The sequence below is a fragment of the Dipodomys merriami genome, unplaced genomic scaffold (assembly GCF_024711535.1).
Source record: "Dipodomys merriami isolate MVZ:Mamm:240054 unplaced genomic scaffold, mDipMer1.0.p SCAF_678, whole genome shotgun sequence".
NCBI classification, from domain to species: Eukaryota; Metazoa; Chordata; class Mammalia; order Rodentia; family Heteromyidae; genus Dipodomys; species Dipodomys merriami.
In genome coordinates, this window is record NW_027206266.1 from 540,523 (window position 1) to 555,078 (window position 14,556).

The 14,556-nt window shown below is 40.4% G+C and overlaps 1 protein-coding gene across 9 annotated transcripts in view; it reads right to left on the reverse strand.

The window, feature by feature from the left end:
• The window catches only part of LOC138815870 (endogenous retrovirus group K member 18 Env polyprotein-like), a 32,336-nt gene extending 18,287 nt beyond the window's left edge, over positions 1 to 14,049 (reverse strand). For 2 of the 9 annotated variants that reach the window (XR_011368512.1, XR_011368511.1), the window contains exon 1: positions 2,261 to 2,623. The gene's annotated coding sequence lies outside the window, so the exon portion shown is untranslated. Of the gene's footprint in view, positions 1 to 2,260; positions 2,631 to 10,149; positions 10,254 to 10,517; positions 10,596 to 13,515; positions 13,758 to 13,943 lie in introns of those variants that run through there. The other 7 variants (XM_070005249.1, XM_070005248.1, XM_070005251.1 and 4 more) reach the window with 7 other exon arrangements.
• Positions 14,050 to 14,556: the final 507 nt, after the last annotated feature.

Here is a 14,556-nt window from a genome sequence, read left to right on the forward strand (position 1 = left end):
ATCACTCAATATATTTTTTCCATCATATATTTAAACATATTTATGTGTATACATTCTCTACCCTCCCCCAACCCCACACACAAAGGCATAGACCTTCAAAACAAAGCTTTTCTTTTTTTCCTTGCTACAGTGTCTAGAACCTAATAAACTCAATAGATACAAAAGAGTGAGCTGGGTACTAGTGTCACACCTATTCAGGAAACTGAGATCTAGAATCACTTTTTCCATTTATTTCCCATTTTGATTAAAATTTAAGCATTAAAGGAACTTTTAAAGAGAATCAAGACTTCCTTTTTTCTGGAGGTTTCCTTCACTCCCTTTCACCTAGTCCAGCTCAACCTATGTCCCCCTGGGGGCTTTGGCATCCCAGAAAATCCACAGTCCCCCAGACCCCAGTTAAATTCAGAGAGAATCCAGCATTGCCTTTAGTCATGTGGTGGGCAGAGCAGAAAGCATCCACCACGTGTGCTACCCAACACCTCTAATCCACACCAGTGCCACTTCCATACTCCTAGCCACATGAGCAGCATTGTGTCACCGTCGCTTGCACTGGCATAGGCTTCCGTGGTCATCAGGACAGATGTCCTGAGAGTTATTTCATCTGCACAAGGTGCCATTTCCTGGGTCCAGGTATATTGCTGATCTGGGAAATCACTGGCATTGGAGCAAGCCAGGGCTGCTGCAACCGCACTGTAGGATGCATCTCTCTGCAGCAAAACCTGAGGCCCTTCCTTCCTAGACACAATGGAGATCCTAGAAAATTCCCTGCTTGTCCCTAGATGAGTCCATGAATATATCTACAGCCCTCATCTGTCAGAAATGAACAAAGAGTACAGAATTGTTCAAGTCATTTTCCTTCTTCACAGAAGGGTGCACTATCATCCTGGCCCCCCAGAGCGAGGCAGCACACCAAATGGGGGGATCCACTTGGTTTTCATCCCAACCTAGGAATGATATTATCCCTTCTCATGTTGCTAAGGAATCAGGATCACATCTTTGTAAACAATCGGTTACCAGGGTAATAGGGTCATAGAAGGAAGACAAGTCATTCTAACCATCAGTGGACCATCCCTAGTCAGGAGGCAGTGTACTTTGGGAGGCTATTGCTCAAAAACAAACATCCTTTTTACCTGTTAATGAAACTGCAAATCCACTGCACCTCACCTTTGTCATTACAACAACAACAACAAAAAGAAAAAGAAAAGGGTGTTTTGGATTTTCTTGTCAGGACTGGCTTGAAACCACAATCCTCAGATTTCAACCTCCTGAGTAGTGCCAAGGTTTTTTATGAGACAATTCTCTCAAATTAACCACCAAGAAAGAAGCAAAAAGGAATAAAGAAAAGTCCAGGACTTGAGCTGAGGCTCAACTGGAAGATAATGGACAGCACCCATGCCCTGATTTCAAACCTATGACCAGCACATCATGATCATCATGATCATGATCATCATCATCATCATCATCATCATCATCATCATCATGTGAATAAAAAGACTGTAAGAGCCTATTAAGAATATTAAAATTGAGGGCTGGGAAGGTGGCTCAGTGGTAGAGCTCTTGCCTTGCATGCATGAGGCCCTGGGTTTGATTCCTCAGCACCTTATATCAAAAAAGAAAAAAGCCGGAAGTGGCACTGTGGCTCAAGTGGTAGAGCACTAGCCTTGAGCTGAAGAGCTGAGGATAGCACCCAGGCCCAGAGTTCAAGCCCCATGACCAAACAAAAAAAATATTAAAATTGAGTGAGCCAGGCACTTTTTGGTGGCTGACATGTAATGCCAGTTAGGAGCATGAAATCTCAGGATGGTGGTTAAAAGCCCACCTGGGCAGGAAATTCCATGAGGCTCTGATCTCCAACTAACCAGCAAAAATGCCAGAAGTAGAGCTGTGGTTCAAGTGGTAAAGCAACAGCCTTGAATGAAAAAGCAAAATAACAGTGACCAGGCCCAGATACATAGGGTAGGACTACTACTAAGTAATCAATTAAATACAAATACACAAATAAAAATCAGAGTGGAAGATGAGCACAAAAGCCAAGAGAATTGGTGGTTTACACCTGGAGCTCAAGCTACACAAAAGACAGAACTTGAAGATCTGGGTTCCAAGGCAACTGAGGCAGAAAAGTCCCTTAGGAATTTGTGAGTATGTATCAGGTGTGGGTCTTGAACCCAGGGGTTGAAATAGAATTTTTTTTTCTTAAAGGTAGCATTCTACCACTTCCTTTCTTTGGGGGATGAAATGGAGATAAGTTTTATGGACTTACCTGCCTGGGCTTTCAACCCCAATCCTCAGATTTCAGGTGCTGATACAGTACTCTTATCTTCTATGAGATTTTTTATCTTCCATGAACTGCCAAAAAGTAAAAGAAGCCAGAAGTTGATCTGTGTGGCTCAAGCCACAGAGACTGCTTGCTTTGAGGGAAAATGAACAACAAAATCCCTCATACACAGTGGCCCTGCCCTGGTTTCAAACCCAGGAAGTGACCAGGCCCTATGTTCAAGCCCTAGGACCACCACCACCAGCAACAAAAGAATGACTCAGGGACAGGGACTAGGCCCTGAATACAAAGCCTAGAAACAGCATTAAAAATAAAAGAAAAACAAATTCAGAGACTGTGGCTAGGCTCCAGAGTTCAAGGTCTACAACCAGCACCAGGACGGACACACACACACACACACACACACACACACACACACACACACACACACACACACACACGAAATGAACAATATAATAAGAAGGCAAAAGAAGAAGAGCGAAGTCAATGAAATATTTTTAAGTAGTGGCTCATGCCTATAATCCTAGCTACTGTGGAAGCTGAAATTTTAGGATTGTGGTTCATAATCAACCTGGGCAGGAAGCTCCATGACACTTGGTTTTATGTGTGCTAGTCCTGGGGCCTGAACTTGTGCTGTTTTGCACAAGACTAGAACTATTCTACTTCCAAGCTCTTGGTGATTAATTGGAGATGAGAGTCTCAACAACTTTCCTGCCCTGGCTGGCTTTGAACCACCATCCTCTGATTTTAGAGCCTGGCTAATGTCCCTGTCTTCCCATGAGAATCTTTCTTTTTTTGGGGTTGGTCATGGGGCTTGAACTCGGCCTGCACACTGTCCCTAAGCTCTTCAGCTCAAGGCTAGTGCTCTACCACTTGAGCCACAGGGCCACTTCTGGTTTTCTGGTGATTTAGTGGAGATAATTGTCTCATGGACTTTCCTTCCCAGTCTGGCTTTGAACTGCAATCCTCAGATCTCACCCTCCTGAGTAGTGGCTTACAGGCGTAAGCCACTGGCACTCAGCTTTTTTTTTTCTTTTCTTTTTTCTGTTTTATGGGTTGTGGGGCCTGAACTCCAGCTCTGGATGGTGTCCCTTAGCTCTTCAGCTCAAGGCAAGCACTTTACCACTGAGCCACTTCCCAGCTCCTCCATAAGAAACTTATCCCTTATGAATCACCAAATTTGTTTTACAAAGCCAGATGTTGAAATGTGGCTTAAGTTTTAGGACATGGGAGAGACTCCAGCACAGTGACCTTGCCCTGATTTCAGGTTTAGGAACAGTCACCACTCCCTGTGTTCCAGCCCTAGGATCAGAACCAAATAAATAAATAACTCCCCCATTTTCACTGTATTTGATCCCATTTTCACTGTATTTGATGTTGGCGTAATTTGTGAAGGTGAAGGGAAAAAACAAATTGTTTAAATAGGGATACAGCTAGACCGATTGCAACAATGAGATGTATAAGAAATTATTTCAAAAAATGAACTTTACAACTTTTGCCTGGTGGGGGTGGTAGAGAACATTACATAAACAAAGCCATTCATGCAGCTGTTGCTCAAGCTGTTAAAGTATGCTAGCCTTGAGAACAAACAATACAAAAAATTCTTCATTCACAGTGGCCCTGCCCTGACTTCAAGCCTCAGGAGAGTGGCCATGTCATGAGTTGAAGCCCTAGCAACAAAAATGAAAATAAATAAATAAATAAAGCCAGAACTTTATCTGTGGCTCAAGCCATAGAGACTGCTAGTCTTGAGAAAGAAAAGGGAAAAACCTCAGACATAGTGGCTCTGCCCTGATTTTATGACTAGCAAAAGTTAAGGCCCTATGTTCAAGCCCTAGGACCAGCAATGAAGAAAAAAAAAAATACAGCAACAACAAAAACTCTGCAAAAATGCCCAAGTCCTGAGTACAAGCCATAAGAGCATCACCTAAAATAAATGCAGAAAGAAAGAAAAATACATAAAGAGCCACAATTTGAACTGTCTTGAGGTGGGAAGCCTACTAGTCTTGAGAAAAAATTAGGAATAATGACCAGGCCTGGAGTTCAAGTACTATAACAAGCTCAAAAAAAAAAAAAAAAATCTGTTGGGAGCCAAAAGGAGTCTCTCAACATGAAGATAGGCTTGACTATCTCACCAGAACATCTTGTGGCTGAGTTTACAGAACCACTCTCAGAAATCCGACGCTTTCATCCTGCCTTATGCAAATATCCTGCAGCTGCTAATGACCACCCTTTCACCCTGCCCTATGCAAACATCCTGCAGCTGCTATGGCCAATGAAAAAGCTTCCTTAATGGCCAATTTAAAAGCTTCCTTATTCCAAGCATATAAATACCCCAGTGTGAAAAATAAAAATTTGCAGCTTGATCAGAATCCCTGTCTTGCTGTCATTCTTCATGTCTCTTGTCCCTTCATTCCTCTCGTTTAGGTTCATCGCCCTCGTTGACGTCCTGCAGGTTGGGACAAAAATCCACAAAAAAAAAACCTTCAAAACAAAAACCTCAGAAAGAGTGGCCAGCCCTAATAATAAGCTAGATGACCCAAACTTACGAAAAAGAGAAAAAGAATAATAAATTAAGTGAAAAGAAGGACAAAAATATTAGAGCCAATTTAAGATTTTAAAAATATGGTTCACACCTATAATCCTACCTCCTCAAATAGCTGAAATCTGAGCATTTGTGGTTTGAATCCAGCCTGGGCAGGAAAGTAAATGAGAATTCTTTTCATTTATGCTACTCCTGGGCTAAAACTTGAGTTTTACTCAAGGCTAGAGCTCTACTGCTTCCTACCTGTTGCTGGTTAATTGGTGAAAAACGTCTCATGGATTTTCATGCCTAGGATGGCTTTGAACCTTGGCTCTCAACTTTCTTTTTTTTTTCTTTCTTTCTTTATTTTATTTTATTTATTTTTTTTTTGTGAACACACTGTACAGCGGTTTTACAATTACATGGGCAGGTTAATGCGTACATTTCTTATCAAGCATTGCAGCCTCCTCCTTTGTTTACACTACACATCCCTTCCCAGCCTCCCCACCCAACCGCCCACCCAATCCTCCCGGCTTTCCCCCCCACCAACATTGAAAAACTCGTTTTCGACATGACAACTTGTACTTCTCATTGTTGCAACAGGTCTACCTATATCCTTAAACGACTTGTTTTTCCCCATCTCCTACACAAGTTATAATGACATCAAATATAGTGAAAGCAGGGTTATACTGTGGGGGAGGGACATACAAAGCTACAAAGAGATAATCTTATAAATGCGTTAGAAACAAATGCATGAAAGGAAAAAAAACATTAAAATACATATCTAAGGATTCATTTTCATAACATCACATTATCTGACCTTTTCTGCTTGACTCATACATATACTAGATATTGCAAATAATGGAAACCATGGCACCTATGTTTCTTTTGGCCTGGCTTACTTCACTTAATATAATGTTTTCCACGTTTTTCCATTTCCTAACAAATGGGGCAATGTCATCTTTCTGATGGAGGCATAGAATTCCATTGTGTATATATACCACATTTTCTTGATCCATTCATTTACTGAGGGGCATCTGGGTTGGTTCCATATCTTAGCTATGGTAAATAATGCTGCAATAAACATAGTTGTGCTGTTGGCGTTAGTGTGGTCTTGTTTGTAAACATTTGGGTAAATGCCCAAAAATGGGATTGCTGGGTCATAGGGGAGCTCTATGTGAAGTCTTTTGAGGAACCTCCAAAGTGCTTTCCAAAGTGGTTGAACAAGTTTACATTCCCACCAACAATGAAGTAAGGTTCCCTTCTGTCCACATCCCCTCCAGCATCTGTTGTTGTTAGAGTTCTTGATTTTTGCCATTCTAACTGGAGTGAGGTGATATCTCAATGTTGTTTTGATTTGCATTTCTTTTATGGCTAGAGAGGCTGAGCATTTCTTCATGTGTCTATTGGCCATCCTTCTTTCTTCTTCAGAGAAGTTTCTCTTTAAGTCTTTAGCCTACTTGTTTATTGGGCAGTTTTTTCTTTGCAGATTTGTTGTTGGGGGATTTAATTTTTTGAGTTCTAAGTATATTTTAGATATGAGACCCTTGTCTGTTGTATGGCTAGTGAAGATCTTCTCCCAATTAGTGGGCTTTCTATTGATCTTGCTAGCTATGTCCTTTGCCATGCAAAAGATCTGCAACTTCATGCAATCCCATTTGTCCCACCTTTCTTTGATTTTTTGTGTTTCCGGGTCTCTATTCAGAAAATTTCGGCCTGAGCCGAGGAGACCTAGGGTTTCTCCTATTCCATCCTGTAATGTTTTCAAAGTGTCTGCTTTGACTTCGAGGTCTTTGATCCATTTGGAGTTGATTCTGGTGCAAGGTGATATATAAGGATCTAGCTTTAGTTTTCTACAAGTAGTTAACCAATTTTACCAGCACCATTTACTGAAGAGGCTGTCGTTCTTCCATTCTATTGTTTTAGCTCCCTTATCGAAGATTAGATGGCTATAGGTCTGTAGGTTCATTTCTGGGATTTCAATTCTATTCCATTGGTCCTGATGTCTGTTCTTATGCCAATACCAAGCTGTCTGGATAGTCATCTTGGCTTCCTGTAGTTCTTTTTTCCTTTCTGTCTTTTTTGACAGTTGTGGGGCTTGAACTCAGGACTTGTGTGCTGTCCCTGAGCCTCTTGTACTCAAGCCTTGTGCTCTACCATTTGTGCCATAGCGCCACTTCTGGGTTTTGAGTGGTTAATTGGACATAAGAGTCTCACAAGGACTTTTCTGTCTGGGCTGGCTTCCAACTGAGGTCCTCAGATCTCAGCCTGTTGAGTAGTTAGAGCCATAGAACACTTATCTCATATTTGTTAGGTATGAAAAAAAGAGATAGCCGAGTAAGAACAGCACCATGCACATGCTATTCAGGTAAGGGGTAGTTTTATTCAGTAGACCTGCTGGGACCAGGCAAGGTTGGCACTCCACATGGCTGGGAAAGGCCTTGGAATGAGAGAGAGCTGGGAAAGAGAGGAAAGAGAGAGGAAAGAGCTAGAAAAGAGCAGAGAGAGCAGAGAGAGTCTGGGCCTGGGCTAGGCCTTATCTAGGGTACGGGCAGAGAAAGGTGTGGACACATCAAATTCAGATATGACCTCAGTGGATGCAAATGTGACTTCTTCCAGGTGTCCCAGTTGCCTAGGTAACGCAGTTACTGGGTGGAGACTTTGCTGTGAGGAGTGTGGAGTCTGCTCGCCATCCAGGAGCAGACCTTACAATATTAACAAAAAAAAAAAAAAAGATGAGCTATGGCTCAAATTGTAAAACTTCCATCCCAGAGGGGGGAAAAAGCCCAACACCTCAAGAAGACTGGCAGGTCAAGCCCTAGTATCACCATAAAAAAATGAAAACCAGGGCTGGGAAGGTGGCTCAGTGGTAGAGTGCTTGCTTGCTTTGGATGCATGAGGCCCTGGTTCGACTTCTCAACATCACATAAGCAGAAAAAAAAGCTGGAAGTGGTGTTGTGGCTCAAATGGTAGAGGACCAGGAGCTGAAGTGCTGAGGGATAGCACCCAGGCCCAGAGTTCAAGCCCCGTGACCAGCCAAAATAAATAAATAAATAAAAGCCAAATACAAAGAAATAAAAACAACCACCAAAAATAAAAAGGAAGAGTTGTGCACTGGCTAAAGATGTAGTGCCTGCTAACTTGGGGGGAGGGGGGCGGAGGGGGAGAAAGCATGGACACTGGAGACTGGCCAGGCCACTTTGAAGCCCTGGGATTAACACAAAGAATAAAAACAACAACAAAAAGGCAGAAAGTGATCTTTGGCTCAAATAGACTATCAGCTTTAAATCAAAAACAAAAACTAAACAACACTGACCAGGCCCTGTGTTCAAGCCCTAGGTCCAGAACCAAAACATAAGAAAAACCTAGCCAGGTGCCAAAGGGTCACACCAGTAATCCTAGCTACTCATACTCAGGAGGCTGAGTTCTGTGGATCACAGTTTGATGCAAGGAAGGAAAGTCCGAGAAACATAATAGACTACTCAGAAAAAGCTGGAAGTGGTGCTGTGGCTGAAGTGGTAGAGTGTTAGCCTTGAGCAAAAGAAGCTCAGGGACAGGGCCCAGGCAGAAGAGTTCAAGCCCCAAGGTCAGCAAAAATGAACAAAGAAAAAAGAAAGTGAGTAATTAAGCTGTGGCTCAAGGTATGAAGCCTGCTAGCCTGGAGAAAAAAAGGTAAAAAATGTAAACAAAAATATTAAAAAATTATTCCCAGAACCACATGCTCCAGTGCACTTTTCCCTACACCCTTAGTTTGCAGACAACCAGGCCAATGCCCCTGCTATACCCTGTATCTCTATGCCAAAAATTTCAATTATTTGAAAACTGCCTTCCGAGAATTGCCACATAGGGACCACATTGAGAATTATTGACCTCAAAAATATTTATTAACATGATTTCTTTTATTCTTGTGATTTTTCTATGTCATTCTCATCATTACTTCCCTAGCACCTAGCAAATTACCTAGAATAAAAATATAGAGACATATCTGCTTATTGAACATCTACATGTATATTTGGGATAATAAGCTAGTTTATATGGGGTCAACAACACTGAGCATTTTTTACAATGAGCCTCATAGTTTGTAAAAAACAAAAACAAAAACAAAAACAAATAACACAATTTAACCCTCAAGAACTCTACATTTGCTAGTCAGCAGTCACTCATACCTCTCATCCTAGCTACTAAATGGAAGCAGGTGCTTGTGTTGTTAAAAATAGTAATGTTATAAAGGAAAAGCAGAGAATTATTATAGACTATAGGAGATCAAGTATACACAACTATATATAATTCATGATCATGTACTGGTATTAGTACTGGAGAAAAAAATGACAGGGACAGAATTGAGCCAATTGTCAAGACTGAAATATAGACAAAGATTAAGCAAAGTATGGCATTGTGATTAATTTACTGAAGCCGGTAACTACTGTGGCTATGTAATAATGGGACATTTTTATCCTGAGGAGAGCAAGATTAAAATATGTAGGAATAGAGGACTATGATATATACAAGTTAATCTCAAATGTATGTCCACAAAGAGAACATACACACAAATAAGTGATTAAGCGAATGAAGGAAAATGTTAACTATAGTGAATTTTCATAAAAAGCACATAAATACTGTTTATATTCTTTTTATGACTTTTCTTAAATTTGACCATTTTTAAACAATACTAGATTGAATAGTGAAGAGATGCACTTGAACTGCAGAAGATGAGTTCCCGAAGAGTGTTCTGAGAGGGTTTCATGGAGAAAGCAAACATTAGGGGATAAGAATAAAAGATCAAGTGTTAACATATGAAAAATTATGGAAATCCAAACATTCAGACTACAACAATAAAGTACCAAGAGTAAGAAGGTTCACAGACACAGAAAATAACTCAGGGCTACTGTGGGTTGAGGGAAGGCAAGAGGCATGAATGGTTTAATGGTCCAAAATTTTTGTCAAGGGTGATGGATATGTTTGGGATAAGATAAAGGTGATGGTTCTACAATACTGGAAATGTACTGAATGTCACTGAATTGTGGTTATAATAATAAATGTTATTACTATTTCCCTATAAAGAAAAACAATCATCCCATTTTAGAGGCTACTGTTTCCAGGAAACTCTCTGACATTATATACTCACAGGAAACCGTACTCTTTCTTTCTTACATTCAGTAGATTTTAAACATGTATTTCTTTATGTTTTTTTTTTCTTTTTGAGGTCAAACCCTGCTAGCACAGGCTGGCCTGGAACTTTCTGCTACTTTGTTGCTTGAGGAATGTCTTTCTTCTACCCAAGACATTCCATAACAAAATTTATTTTCTAATAACAACAACAACCAAAAAGATCAGTTATTAGGGTCCTTACCCTAGGACTTAGGAGCACACAGGACATCTTGATTATATCAGTTCCCTCTGTCCAGAGAGCATTGTGTGCCTGGGGCTTACTGGTTTACAGAATGTCTCCTGAGCCTGGGAAAGATAGGTATAAAAGGAAAAAGCATCCCATGTCCTGTGCATGAGCAGGCAATGGAATATATGTTGTATTAAATATTTCTCTGGATATAGAACCTCTCTGCCCACTCTGACCTTGGATATGAACATAGCTCACAAGTCATCAACAAAGAGAAAGGCTTTTGCTCTTACTTCCATATTGTAAATGGTTACTATCTCAGTTTTTATTCACTGAAGTGTCACAAATAAATGAATCACAATCACCAAGAAGTAATAACTTACCCTGGCCAGTTTGTCTGGTTTGCAGGAGATGTGTTGGGAAAAACATCTCTGTTATCTCTTCAGAAAAATCTTCATCCCCTGAAAAAAACAAAGTTTTACATGAAAAACATTCCAGAAAAACTGCTGAGGATCACAAGAAAGGTGAGAAGGAAGAGGAGTGAAGGCAGCAGAAGTATGCATAACAATTTAATGAGCATGGAATATGAGTGCTTATAGAATTTTTTCCTTTCCTTCTCAAGTTTTTATGATGCATTGTTATCATTATCCATTCTTTCACTATTAAACTTAAATGTCCAATTAAGACAAACATTTCTGAGACTTTTCTTCCACCACTGGTTAAGCTGAAGCTACAGGCGTTAGGGATAATAATAATCACTCGGCCTTCTGAGATTTCTGGGCAGACTTTGTGGCCTTGCCAGCTCCTGCAGACTTCTTGTCCACATCTTTGATGCCACACACAGCAACTGTCTCCTATCACAAACAGCAAGATGACCCAAAGGAGGATAGTCAGAGAAGCTCCCCACATACACAAGGCTTGCTGGAACCATATGAACCATGACAGCATCACTAGACTTCAGGAATTTAGGACTAGCTTCCAACTTCTTACAAGATCTCTGTTCAAGTTTCTCTTTCCAGTCAGTAAACTTGCAAGCAATTTACGCTGAATGACAATCCAGGACAGAGGCATAGTTAGCACTGATTTGGCCTGGATGGTTCAGGAAGGTCACCTGAGCAGTGAAGCTAAATGCTTCCTTGGGTGGATCATTCTTGTTGTCATCACCCACGTTGCCACCCCAAACATCTTTGGGTGACATGCTTATAGAATTTTTTTGTGCATAGTATGTCGATAGATGTTCTTAATGGGCTTATAAGAGAGGTGGGCATTATCACACTTTGGCAATAAAGATAATGAAGGCTGGAAGAGGTCAAGAATTTCCACAAGATTTCTTAGCAAAGGTTAGGAGTTAAACCTTGGCCTCCACTCTCAATGCTCTTTGCGTCACATTACAGAAGAATGAATGGAGAGTATGAAGCAGATATTGTATAAAGTAAATGGAATTCAGGGCTGGGAATGTGGCTTAGTAGTAGAGTGTTTGCCTAGCATGCATGAAGCCCTGGGTTTGATTCCTCAGTACCACACAAACAGAAAGAGACAGAAGTGACCCTGTGGCACAAATGGTAGAGCACTAGCCTTCAACACAAAGAGGCTCAGGGACAGAACCCAGGCCCTGAGTTCAAGCCCCAGGACCAGAAAAAAAAGAAAAGAAAAAGAATTTAAAAAATGGAATTCAAGTTTTGGGAAGAGTTTCAGGCAGAGAAAATGAGTGCCAAGATTAGGGGGTGAAAGCATAGCAGGAAGTTTAGTATAATCACAGCATTTAATGTAAACAAAGGAAAAAAGCGACAAAGTAGGATCCAGCAAAGACTAGGCCTTTACATCCTAGTAAGATTTCAAAGTTTCTAACGAAGAGATGAGGAACCACTGAATGATTTTTAGAACAGAGACAAGTAAGATCAAATTTAAATCAAAGGAAGATCATTTTAATGGCTGAGTAGAGAACTGATCAGCACTAATCTAGGAACAAAAAAGGAAGTAAAATTGAGGGAATAATCCATGATCCAAGTGAGCAAGATGATGTTTAAATCAGCGGGAGAAAGGATTAATGTTGGAAGGGTGCTAAGGAAAATGCTATCTTGATGATGGGAAAACAGAACACCTCACTGAAGAAACATGCAAACATATGGGTAAGTCAAGAGCAAACTATAATCAAGACAGCCAAACATACTGTCAGGAAATATTCCTTCTCTCTTTACACACCTAAATCCTATCCATTCACTCACTTTGAGACCAGCCAAAGGTTTTAACCTTTAGAATCTATATATTTCTTAATCATCAGTCTATAGCTTAAAGGGCAAATTGTTACTGTTTTATCTGACCATTGTCCCCCAAATTTCCTGGGATTGGTGGGAAGAATGTATCATAGCTCATTTGTGCCTCTCCCTTGGCATTTAAGAGAAAGAATTAAAATGACTTAGCAATCCCAAGTATAAGATGGATTGTGAAGGTGATCTCATTAATACCATCCTTACCAACGTAACTCATTTAAGCAACATTTAACTATATCCTAATATGAATAAAAATCTAAAACCTGACTCGTAGGTTGTCATCCAACTAAATCCTACTGGGTGCAAGAAATTAATCTAAAAACATAATGACATACCTATATCACAAAATATTGACAAAATGATCCAATAGCATGCAGAATTTTTTTCATTTATATTTATCTCATTCTGTTCTAAAAAATTATTTAGTGTATACTTAGAATGTAAATAATATTCCAATATATACATTTAATTTACAATGTTCAGATATACAATGTATTATGTTTGAGTGTTAATAACTTTTTTTTGGTAAGTGTTGAGAACAAAATGAGGCAGGTCACTGCTGTGGCTCATGCCTGTAAACCTAGGTATTTGGGAAGTTGAGAATGGAGGATTATAATTTGAGGTCAGCCTTGGCAGCACAGTTTGTGAGATCCCTTCTCAGCCATAGTCTGTTACATTAATATGTGCTCATCCTCCTACACTAATGTGAGAGTCCAAAATTAAGAGGATCTCAGTTCCAGCCCAGCCTGGGCAGAAAATTTTAGGAGATTCCATCTCAACAGAGAGGCTGGACACAGTGGCAAGTGTCTGTGATCCTAACAATGACAGGAAGACTGAAATCGGTAATTGTAGTTCAGGCATGCATCCAGGCAGGAAACCATACTCTCCCTGAAAACAGTCAAGGGAAAGCAGGGCCCAAGGCATGGCTCAGTGGTAGAGTGTCTGCTTACTAAGTTTGAGTGAGCTGAGCTCAAACCCCAGTACCATCATAACAAAGGAAAACAATGGTGGAAGATCACTACCAAATACTTTCCACAGAATTAAGTATATATTGGGCAGGAGTGTGGCCCAGTATTAGGCTAGGGATGTAACTCCATGGTAGAGTACTTGCCTGAGGCTTTGCATTTGGTGACTGGCATTGAGATGAGGAGAAGTTGCATCGAAAGTATGTAGGATGGTGCTGGTGGCTCACGACAATAATCAGCTACTCAGGAGGCTGAGACCTGGAGGATGGACGTTTAAAGCCAGCCAGGCAGAAAATTCTGTTTAGATCTATCTCCACTTAGCAAGAAAAAGACAGACTGGTGTCGTGGTTCAGATTAGTAAGACATCAGCTGAGTTCAAGCTGTGGTCCTGGCACCAAAAACAACAATAACAAAATAAATAAATAAAGGAATAAAGTGTGGGCATTGGAGGGACTTTGGAGAAAGGCAGGACTCTCCCAAAATCGGAAGACATATTCTTAGGCAAAGGGATGGCAAGGACCAAGAATGCTGATAGAAAAAGATGACCAACACTACCACAACAGCAGGTTCCTACCTTTATCCCCGTCAGCTACTTCCATTTTTTCAGTACTTCATTGAGATATCATTAAATGCCAACATCACTGCTGAATTCTCAACAAATATCACTGAGGAGGGCTGGCAAAGAGTGATAGGAGTTGGGCAGGAGTCTCTTTTCAGAGTCATTTCTGGTGAACATATTAGACAAAAATCCAACTGTTTAGAAAATCCCTCAGAGTCCTCTGAATGGTATTTAAAGTTCAAGATTCCCATTCCTACACCAAACAGATGCTGATTACATGAACAAATGCAGTTAATTGCAGAAAAAAGTTTATAAATAACACAACTGTCATATTGAGGAGTAATTAGAAAGAATGCAACTATCTAAACACATCACAATGGCTTTATGTGTTTCCTAAGTTAAGACTTCTAAAAAGCAGATTTTTTAATCTATTATATCTTTGGAATCATTAAAATAATTACCATCTCTTGCTTATGACTATTATGCCACTTATTGAATACATTATTTCATTTTTGTTTTGTTTTGTTTTTGCCAGTCTTGGGGTCTGAACTCTGGGCTTGGGCACTGTCTCTCAGCTCTTCAGCTCTTCAGCTCAAGGCTAGTGCTCTACCACTTGAGCCACAGCACC